Raw genomic sequence first — 9440 nt, 5'->3', positions numbered from 1 at the left:
GTGCACCCGTGGAAACCAGAGTCCGCGTGGGTCCGTACAAGCACACCTTGCTGCTCGTGGTGCCCAGAGGGAACAGCGGTAGGGGAAAAACCTGCCAACTCTGGCCAAGCTGTCTTCTGCAGTCTCTGGGTGCGAGAGCTACTGTGGACCATGCTGCCTTCTCCCGGCTGGTTGCTCCAGGGAAGCGGTTTCAGACCCTCGGGCCAGCAGTGCCCAATCGCAGAGTCACACAGCGCAGGAGTTTTCATCCGGGGATGGAAAGGCTGCAGGTCACACAAGAAGCCAACAAACAGCAAAATTTGCCACCAAAACGCGTTCGGAGTGCAAATACAATGCACGAACCCATTTGCACCTCTTATTTGTTGCTGAGAGCGGATGAAAACAAGCGTCAAGCCCTGCGCTTCAGGGCACAGGCCAGGCTGGGGGCAGCAGACAGGCAGCAGTGCTGCCACCCACCTCTGTGCCCACCATGCCAGAAACCGGTGCTGTAAAAATCTCCTCAGAGAGAAACTTTTATCTGGCTCACCTGCTCCAACTCTGCCCTGCAGATTACAAAGGGTGGTTTCACATCAGCCTGCAAAATCAAGGTGTGCGTGCAAGGACCTTGGCTGAAACCTCTCTGTATTTTTCCATGAGAGCCAGCAGAGTGGCTGCAGGGCTCAGCAAGAACAGGGTAACCACTTTCTGCCATCTTCAAACTGCTACAAACGGCCTTTGGTCTGGCCCCAGTTCCTCACCCTCTGTCCCCCACCTTAATTTGTGCGTGGGTTTTGTTGGAGTATGAATTCAGAGAGCCTTAAGGTGGCAGCACCAGACAGCCCTCAGGGCTGGAACCCGCAGCGCAGCCCTGGGCTGGGCCAGGTGGTCGGCAGGGACAGAGGGGCCAGGGGCTGGGGGGCAGCAGCGATTCAAGAGTTGGCGAGTGAGCAGGCAGGCAGCGGAGGGTGCGGAGAGAGGTCGGGACAAGAAGGAAAGGTAAATGCCTTCGCAGCCAACACGCCACGATGAATTTTGCACCGCATAGGACTAGGTGAGGAGGGGCTGGGACCTGCAGTTCCTGCACAAGATTGAGATGATTCACAGGCCTGAGGAGTGCCTGTGCTAGCAGCGGTGGAAAGCGGCTGCTGCCTGACATGGGCCGCGATGCGCATGGCCTGGGGCTTCCGTCCTGTTTCCCTCAAGCAGGCTGGGCTTGACTGAAGTCAGGGTGGAGACCTCGGGTCTCCAGAGAGTCTCAACCTGAACATCTGGTTTTCTAGAAAGCAGGAAAATAGCGAGTGGGAACAAGCGGGGAGTTTCAATTAGCAGCTGTATTGGAAACCACAGGAAGAAGTACAGCTTTGAAGATGGAGGCTCTGAAACCTCTTTTCCAAAGGCTTCACGCAGGCAGTAGTCCACACTCGCCTTTCCTCCTGGCTGCAGAGGGAGGGATCGTGGCGCAGTTCCCTGCAGGAACAGGGTCCAGAATAACTACCCGAACTGCTCTGGACAGCCCATGCTAAAGCCCTGCAGGTGTGCTGGCTTTTAGGATTAAAACCACTGCTAAATGCCTTCAGGGATCTGCACACCCTGACTGCCCTCACTTGTACCACTGTGAACTGCTGCATTTACGAGCAGGATGGAGCCAGACTCCTCTCCAAACCACCCGGCAGCTGGGCAAGAGGCAGCAGTCACAAGCTGCAGCAACGGGAGTTGTGACTAGATATATGGAGGAATCATTGCTCCAGAAGAATGGCTCAGCACAGGGGCCCAGACAGGCTGTGGGGTCTCCACCCTAAAGGTTTTCAAAGCTTGACTGTCCATAGCCTTCAGCAGTCTGGTCTAGTTCCGAGGTTGGACCAGAGACCTCGAGAGGTCCCTTCCAGTCTGCTCTGTAACAGGATTTCCACATAGCTTTAAAACTTGACCGTGGATGACAGGTAAAAAGTTCACGTGTGTCCTTTTTGTAATAGTCATGGTTGGTTGCTGGCTAGGATTCCTGATCACAGGCACAATTTGAATTCTTCTTTAACTTTTGGTCTACAGGTGAGTAACCTCTGGGTGAGCCTAGAGGTGCTGGGGCTTTCTGTGCCATCTGAGGAAGTGAGACCAGCTACAGATGCCCATGGTCGCACCTCGGGGTGGGAGGGAGGGCTGGGAAACGGGAGCTCCTGCATCTCAAACCCTTTGGGCTACAACTCCAAATCACAACCCTTGAGTGACTCCAAGATTAATTACGAAAAATGAGTTAATGGCAAGCAATACGGACGTGCAATACACAGATTACCTGAAAGTAACTGAAACGATGGAGAAATACAACAAAACAGTCTTACAGACTCCCATGATCAACGGAAATGAGGATGAAAATGTCTCAGCCTGTTTACACCTGTTAGGAACTCTCAGGTGGTTTTTGAATCACAGTGCCACAAGGCTTTGCAGAATGACAAGGGATACGTGTCTGCTCTGGCAGTTACAGCAGCGCCAGCCGCACAGGCTGCAGTAGAAATCAAGCTCAAACACTTGCTGTTGGTTGAGGCAGAAGTAAAATCAAAGGGGAAACACAGGAGTCAGCAGCTCCTCTGTCCTCTAACATCAGTTGCCGCGTTGTGGGGCTCTTAGAAGCTTATTTCAAGGATGGGTGCTGAGGAAGTTGTGGCCTGAAGGTACAGAGCCTGCTTACTGCATGGAAAGATTTTGTTATTTCATGAACGCTGTTTACTTGTGCAGAGGCACAGTGTCTTGTGGGAGACTTTTGTCCCCTGAACTCACGACAGCTCTTAGTTGCATTTTTTACCATTCCCACCTAATGTCATGCAAGGTGGTCAATGAACACCAGCATTTTTTCTCAGCTATTGAACTCTTGTACTCATGTATTTCCAGACATATCCATATGCTTATAGATCAAAAAGATAAGTACATGTATTCATAAAAAAACCTGCAAATCAGTATAACCTTAATGCCCCAAGTGAAGAAAAAGGTAGGTCAGAGGGCTGTTGCAAATGGCCAGATGAAAAGGTTGTTCAGACATGCCCCAGAGTGGTCCTTTCTCTTGCGTTGTAAAGGACAAGAAAGGAAAGTTGCACCAGACCCTTCACTGAACACCTGACTGCAGACTGGGAAGGGTTGTTGATGTTTTTTATCAGCTCCAATAAATACCAAAAATAAGGGGCGAATCTCTCTCTCTTTCTGCAGAAATGGTAAATACAGGTTGCACAGACTTGTGGTGTCTCCCTGTCTCAAGCAGCTCTTTTAATTAGCTCAAATGAAACCCTAAAAAATGAACATCAGCCTTCGTGTTCCACAGTTACTGTGGGTTGCTGTCCACTGGAGGTAGATGGAAACCAAGATGAATGTGTGCTTTGAGGGGGGACCAACCAACCCAAGCAACCTGGCCAACATCCCTTTTTAAGCACAACAGAGACTATCCTCTATTTGGAATGACCATTTAGATACAAAAAGGTTGTTCAACATTAAAGAGCTGATTTCAGGGCCTGTGGTTGTGTAGCCCAGTAACTGGCAGGGTGAGTTTGGTGCCGTACCTAGCTAGACTGACTTCTTCTAAAACTCACACACATCCAACTTCAAACAGAAAAGGTCAGCGGGAACAGCCACTGCCACCTGTGAGGACTCTAGGCCTTCAAGTGCCTTTCTGGTGGTCTCAGGTTTCGTGTCTTACCATTCCCTAAAAGGAGCCCCAAGAACAAACCTCCCGTGGCTGCTTCTACTGACTGACTTCTCCGTGGCTCTTTCACACGATTAGGCCACTTGTAAAAGGTTTTCTCACCTCTCCTTATTTTCGTGAGGAACTTTGGACCATAAAGCTGCAGGGCTGACCCTCAGGTCAGGGGTGAATCCATCAAATGTGGGTGATGGGCAGTGCTTGAGGCCAATGGGCCATGCTCCAAAGAGAATTCATCCCAGTTACCAGCAGTCTAGTCACTGTTGCTGATTATTAAGGATTGGGATTAGTCTTAGTGATTTCCGCTTCCAATTTGTTCTTCTAATTTGTGCATCTTCTAGACTGCAACAATTCTGCACAGTCCAAAAGATGCACCTTCTTTCCCTCTTCTTCTGAAGCAACAAACCACACACTCAATGTCTGCTGTCTCTCACGTTTGTCATAACGAATGCTTACATTTCTGCTTAACAGCATCTTTTCCAAGTCTATCATGTTCCTGTGGTAACATGCTGCTGCTGTTTTTAATAAAAATGAGTATTGTGGCTGAAGTAGGCTATGATGACTGCAGCCATCAATGCCCTCTTTGGGCATCGATCACCCTCTTTAAGGCTGCAAACGCCCACTTCCACCTCACGGCTCTGGAAACTGTTTCTTCTCCCAGCACGTTTTCCTATCCTGTGAAGCCAAGAGTGTTTCATACTCAGAGCAGAACTGAACGCAACCCTGGAAATCTGCTTAGAGTCTGCAAAATTGGTCCATTCTGTGTGGCCTCTGCTTTTGGTCACTGGAAACATCTTTATCAGCCGTGTTTCACAAGCTTTGCTTAGTTTTTTTGCAAAGTGCAGCTCTTTGGTTTCATTTCCAAATGGTCACTTACAGTTTTGCTGTCTGTACAGGTGGCAATTCCTCCTCAGAAGTTTTAGCCACAGCAGGACACCAGCTGAACAGACAGACCCGCAACATCCATTTCATACAGTAACTTCCTCATCTTGGTTTCCAAAGCAGCAAAGATCTTACAAAACTCAGATGCGTTACATTAAATCACAGTCTTTGTTCTGCTTATACGTGTGGTCCTTTCTTGCCTCTTTGGGATCCAGTTCCATCTTGCAATTCCTAATTTCATCATATAACACTGAGCAATAATTTCTCTGCTTTTCTGTATTCCAACTACAAATGGGAGCTGTGAGATTTGCCTTACTCGTAAGGTGCTTTGACACCACCTGATTAAAAAGTGCACGAGAAGAAGTAGATATTGCTCTGCCCCATAATCCAGGTCGAGTATCTATTCATGGTAATTCCAACAGTCCCCAAAATAATGTTCTGAAAATAATTTACAATTTATAAGAATCTAATGATTCCACCTCTCTTCTCAGAGGGAAACACAGCGCAGGTGCAGGAATTAGGGTGGAAGTCCAATTCAATTTTCTTAACACAAATGCTGTAGAATGTACAGACTCTTCCCTTTTTTAATAAAACCATAAGACGTGGTGATGCTTCTTTGATAAATTGGCTTCAGCTCACGGGACTCTTGCTATACAATGCAGAATTATCTCTAGTGTAAATGCAGAGCACCTCCCAGCTCCTTCCCTGAAAACGCCTCTGCCATTTTTTTGCTGCTCCCCACTAAAAGATGTGACACTGGAAAGAAACGATGTCATTAAAACTCAGACAACTGTTGTCACGATAAACCTCAAAGCCAGGGAGAACTGACCGCCAGACCCACTGCGACCTCCAAGTCTGGTTGTTACCTGGTCTAGCTACAACCCAACCCCCTCCCAGACGTAATGCAGGTAACCTGGGTACGCTCATGTACAGAGGCATGCGTTAACAGTTTTATCACACAGAAGAGTACACAGTCAGTCTGAATCCTGACCGCAGCTAGAAGGGAAGATTTCCTTCACAGGAGGTTTGCTACGAGCTAAAAGAATATTTTTCTTCTTCAAATTACTTGAATGGGAGATAAGTCTGTCTAGAGCTGCTAAGAAATTATCAGCATTTCTAAAGCTAGCCAGGTAAGGTCAAAAACCTGAAACCATGGCATTAAACCTGAGTTAAACAATAAATTACAAGAAACCTCTGGAGGATGAGGAGGAAAGGGAAGCGATCTTGGCTCTCAGTGTAGCCCTGTGATGAAAACCAGCAAACAAGCAACACTTGCCCTCTAATTCAGGCTCCCTTCTGTAGAGGTATTAACTAGGATATGGGTGCCACTTAAGAAATTAAATCCTACACGGCAACTCTGTAACCAGCACCCTGTTCACTTTTTGGCTGGATGACGGAGTGAACCTTTTCGATCTGACCAAAAGTACAGAAAGAGGAAAAAAAACCCACTCACATATAGAGATAATGACAGCAACTACATCACCTACCTTTACACTTTAGGGAAAACCTCCTCCTTTCCTTTTCAGCTTTACATAGTAATTTCTAGCTGAATAGCACAGGCCAGTTTGTGAGCTGACAGTGCAGGGTATCTGTAGCGAGCCGATTTTTCAGTGATGCGCATTAGCCAAACTCTCTTTGGCATGCAGCAATGCAATAAAGAAAGTATCAGAGAATTACTGGTCTCCCACAATTTTGTCATGATTACTTTTGCCCTCTACCTTTATTGACTAAACTCTCCGACTCATAATATTCTGCAGTAGCTCCATCAAACAAACAAAACCCTCAACAAAACCAAACGTATTTGTCAGAAATATTCCACAGCCAAAGAAGAATCTCATCCTGTTTCACAACAGAGATATTTCTAACCCAAAACTAAGACTGTAACTACATTTTCAACTTCTCACAGGAAAGTCAGTGGAGCCACAAACATTTGCCATATCTTTCTGTTTTCTAGATCTAGACTGAACCTGGGTTACCTGCACTCTGTTCTTTTTCACATGATTTATAATCACTAAAAAAACCAAACCCCAACAATTCCAGACCAATGATGATTTATTCATCATCAACTTTCTAAATATCCTGTTCCACTTCCAAAGGTCAGATATTGAAACCCAATTTTCTACATTTTTAGATAGAGGACTGGTTTTTCCAGTCATTCTGATAAGCCAGGGACTAGGTCAAACTGACTGTGTGTCCCTCTACCAAGGATTCCTACCATGTCCAGGACAACCACTGCACTCAAGACAGCGTAGGTAATTCCTGATATAATAACACTGTTATTAGGCATGTTAATTTAGAAAGTTAATATCTGACTCAGGCCCAAAATGTCCTCCCTGTAACTGTATCAGTTTAATTAAAGGTATTCTCTTTCCTCACATATGTTCTTATGTACATTACAGTTCATACCGCATATTAAACAGTCACAATACCAGAGCTGTCATTTCATTGCCAATATCTTGACAAACTGCCTTTTTTTTTAAAACGCACGTCCCACCAAAAATGTTTTTCTTTTGCTTGGCATTAGCTGGACTCCATGAACTAGATGTACAACATACCCTGCCCTGAACCCCTTAACCTTTTTTTATTTCAATACTGTGGCACATCATCAGTTTGCCTTGTTCTAAGACTGATTCAAAAGGTTCAAGAACATCATGAGCCCAGGTAAAATCCCCACCCATACCTATGTGATACAGATTAACGAGGATGGCCACCACCACCTGCAGGGTGAGACTGCTTTCTCCTGGGCTGCACCATTGCTATAAATTCCACAGCAGTCTACGCCTCAGATTTCCAAGCGTAGATCTCACATGCCATAAAAGTCTATGATGAATGTATCAATCAGCAGCTCCTGGTATCGAGATATGCTTGCTGTACATATCCCAGGGCCTCCATCAGTTCCTGTGGGAGGAGTTCCTTCATCCTCGATCAGCTTGTATCGACAAGACATCCTTTGCATGTTGAATCCACTGCATATCCTTTACGGAAAAACATCATCTTTTTTCCTTGACCTTGCTCAGCAGTGTTGACTCAGGTTAGCTGTTGGAGCTTCCTTTTTAAATCGCAACCACACACTTTGGAAACAATTTTAAACCACCATGTATGTTTCCCAGGAAGCAGGTATAAATCTCTTCCAGAAATCCTGATGGGAGTCAGCATGGAGAAACACTTTGAAAATGAGCTGCCTTATCCAAACTCTCGTTAGTTCATTCCTCATCCCAACAGGTAATCCCCAAGTGGCTGGCAGGCCACTCGTTCTCTTCTTCACACAATCTCCATGTTTTAACATCCTGCTGCAGGTCATTTCTGCTCCACAAGTTCTAAATTAGCCAAGATTTCCAAACCTTTTTTTTCTTTCAGGTTTGGGATATCCATAACAAGCTGTTACTTGCTTTTGCAGGATGGAGCTGGTAAACATTTTGTACAATGGCTTTCAGAATCCACTCAGGCACTTTGTATCTTCTCAGCCACAAGAAATTTTTATTTCCCACTGGATGTTATGACTGCTCCGGATGGTTTTTAGGTTCTACCAAGAAGCCATTACACATTGTTTTAGATTCCTCCTGGCTCAATTTGAGAGAACCATGGTGGCTCTGGTTTCTGTGAAGACTTGACCAAAGATGACCAACATCACAAAAGCGCTCTCTACTAGAGAGCGCATCCTTTACCTCCAACAACAGCGCTGACAAGGGGCAGAGTGGCAGCTGATCTGAAGGGGTTTAAGCACTCCCCACTGAGAAATATTTTTCATGGAGTCAAGTGTAGTACCATTTATTTGCTCTACATGACTCTCACTACTTTCCAGCCACTGTGCGTGAGGAGCTATTGAATCCCCACAACAATTGCGACAAGCACCCACACAAGAAAAACCTCCGAGATTCCCTCCCAGCTTCCCAAAAACCTTCTCCCTCTGCTGCGTCACACCACCCTGAAGAGCCAAAATTCAGCAGTTTCATCACACGGTCCTCTGCTGACATAGTACCACAAAGCTGATTCTTCACCAACATGCAGTTACTTTTTTTTTTTTTTTTTCTCCAGAACAGGTAGAATAGAACAGACACTAGGAAAAAAAAAAACCATTTTTATTCAGTTGAAAAGAAGTCATTTACTCAATCACATTAACTATGCTAAAAATGATTTTTTTTTCTGACTACACCAGCAGTTAAATATTTTCAGCACCAATTCAGGACACATTAGTGACATTTATCACAACAGGTCTATTTCTTAATGTAGAAGGACATACTAACTTCAGTAGCTGCTACTGGGAAAGGAATAAGCAGAAGACTGCCCTTTCTTTCCAAATACTTATGAGTGAGAGTAGCAACTTCTAGAAATAAATAACTGCCAAATTATCTCCCAAATCTTTAAATCGATTTTTTTTAAAAATAGAGTTAAAATAGATATCTTAATATGAGCTATCATAGATTTTATTTTTTATGTGCTGAATACTCCAGAATGCAAGTAGTTGAGCAAGCATCCAGTACATAACTTTTTAAAATAGTTCTTCCCTCCTCACAAGATCACCCCCTTTTTTTTCTTTTTTTAAGTCCAAGTCATGCTGGCTAGATCCCTATCTCTAGTGACTTCCCAGTAAACACTGCGCTGTTTGATATCGCTAGGATATGCTACCATCCTACGAGTGAAAGAAGTCAGCGACCTGGTGAAATACCACCAACTCACAAGAACAGAAAAATTGATCCAGTCATTGGCTTGTTATCTCTCAACATCAAACAGATTCTAAGCTTTAATTTTTAAAAGCTTTTGTGGTCTTCCTCTTGCTGGGCCAGTTCAGAAGGTCGTCACTGAAGGCAGAACTGATGAAGGCAAAGAAACCAAAAAGCAGCAGATAGTACTGTCTCTCTGTCCTTTTAGACAAATCAAGTTCGCACAAAACAAAAGGAGA

Source organism: Balearica regulorum, chromosome 1, assembly GCF_011004875.1.
Source record: "Balearica regulorum gibbericeps isolate bBalReg1 chromosome 1, bBalReg1.pri, whole genome shotgun sequence".
Lineage (NCBI taxonomy): Eukaryota > Metazoa > Chordata > Aves > Gruiformes > Gruidae > Balearica > Balearica regulorum.
Note: the sequence above shows the minus strand (reverse complement) of the source record.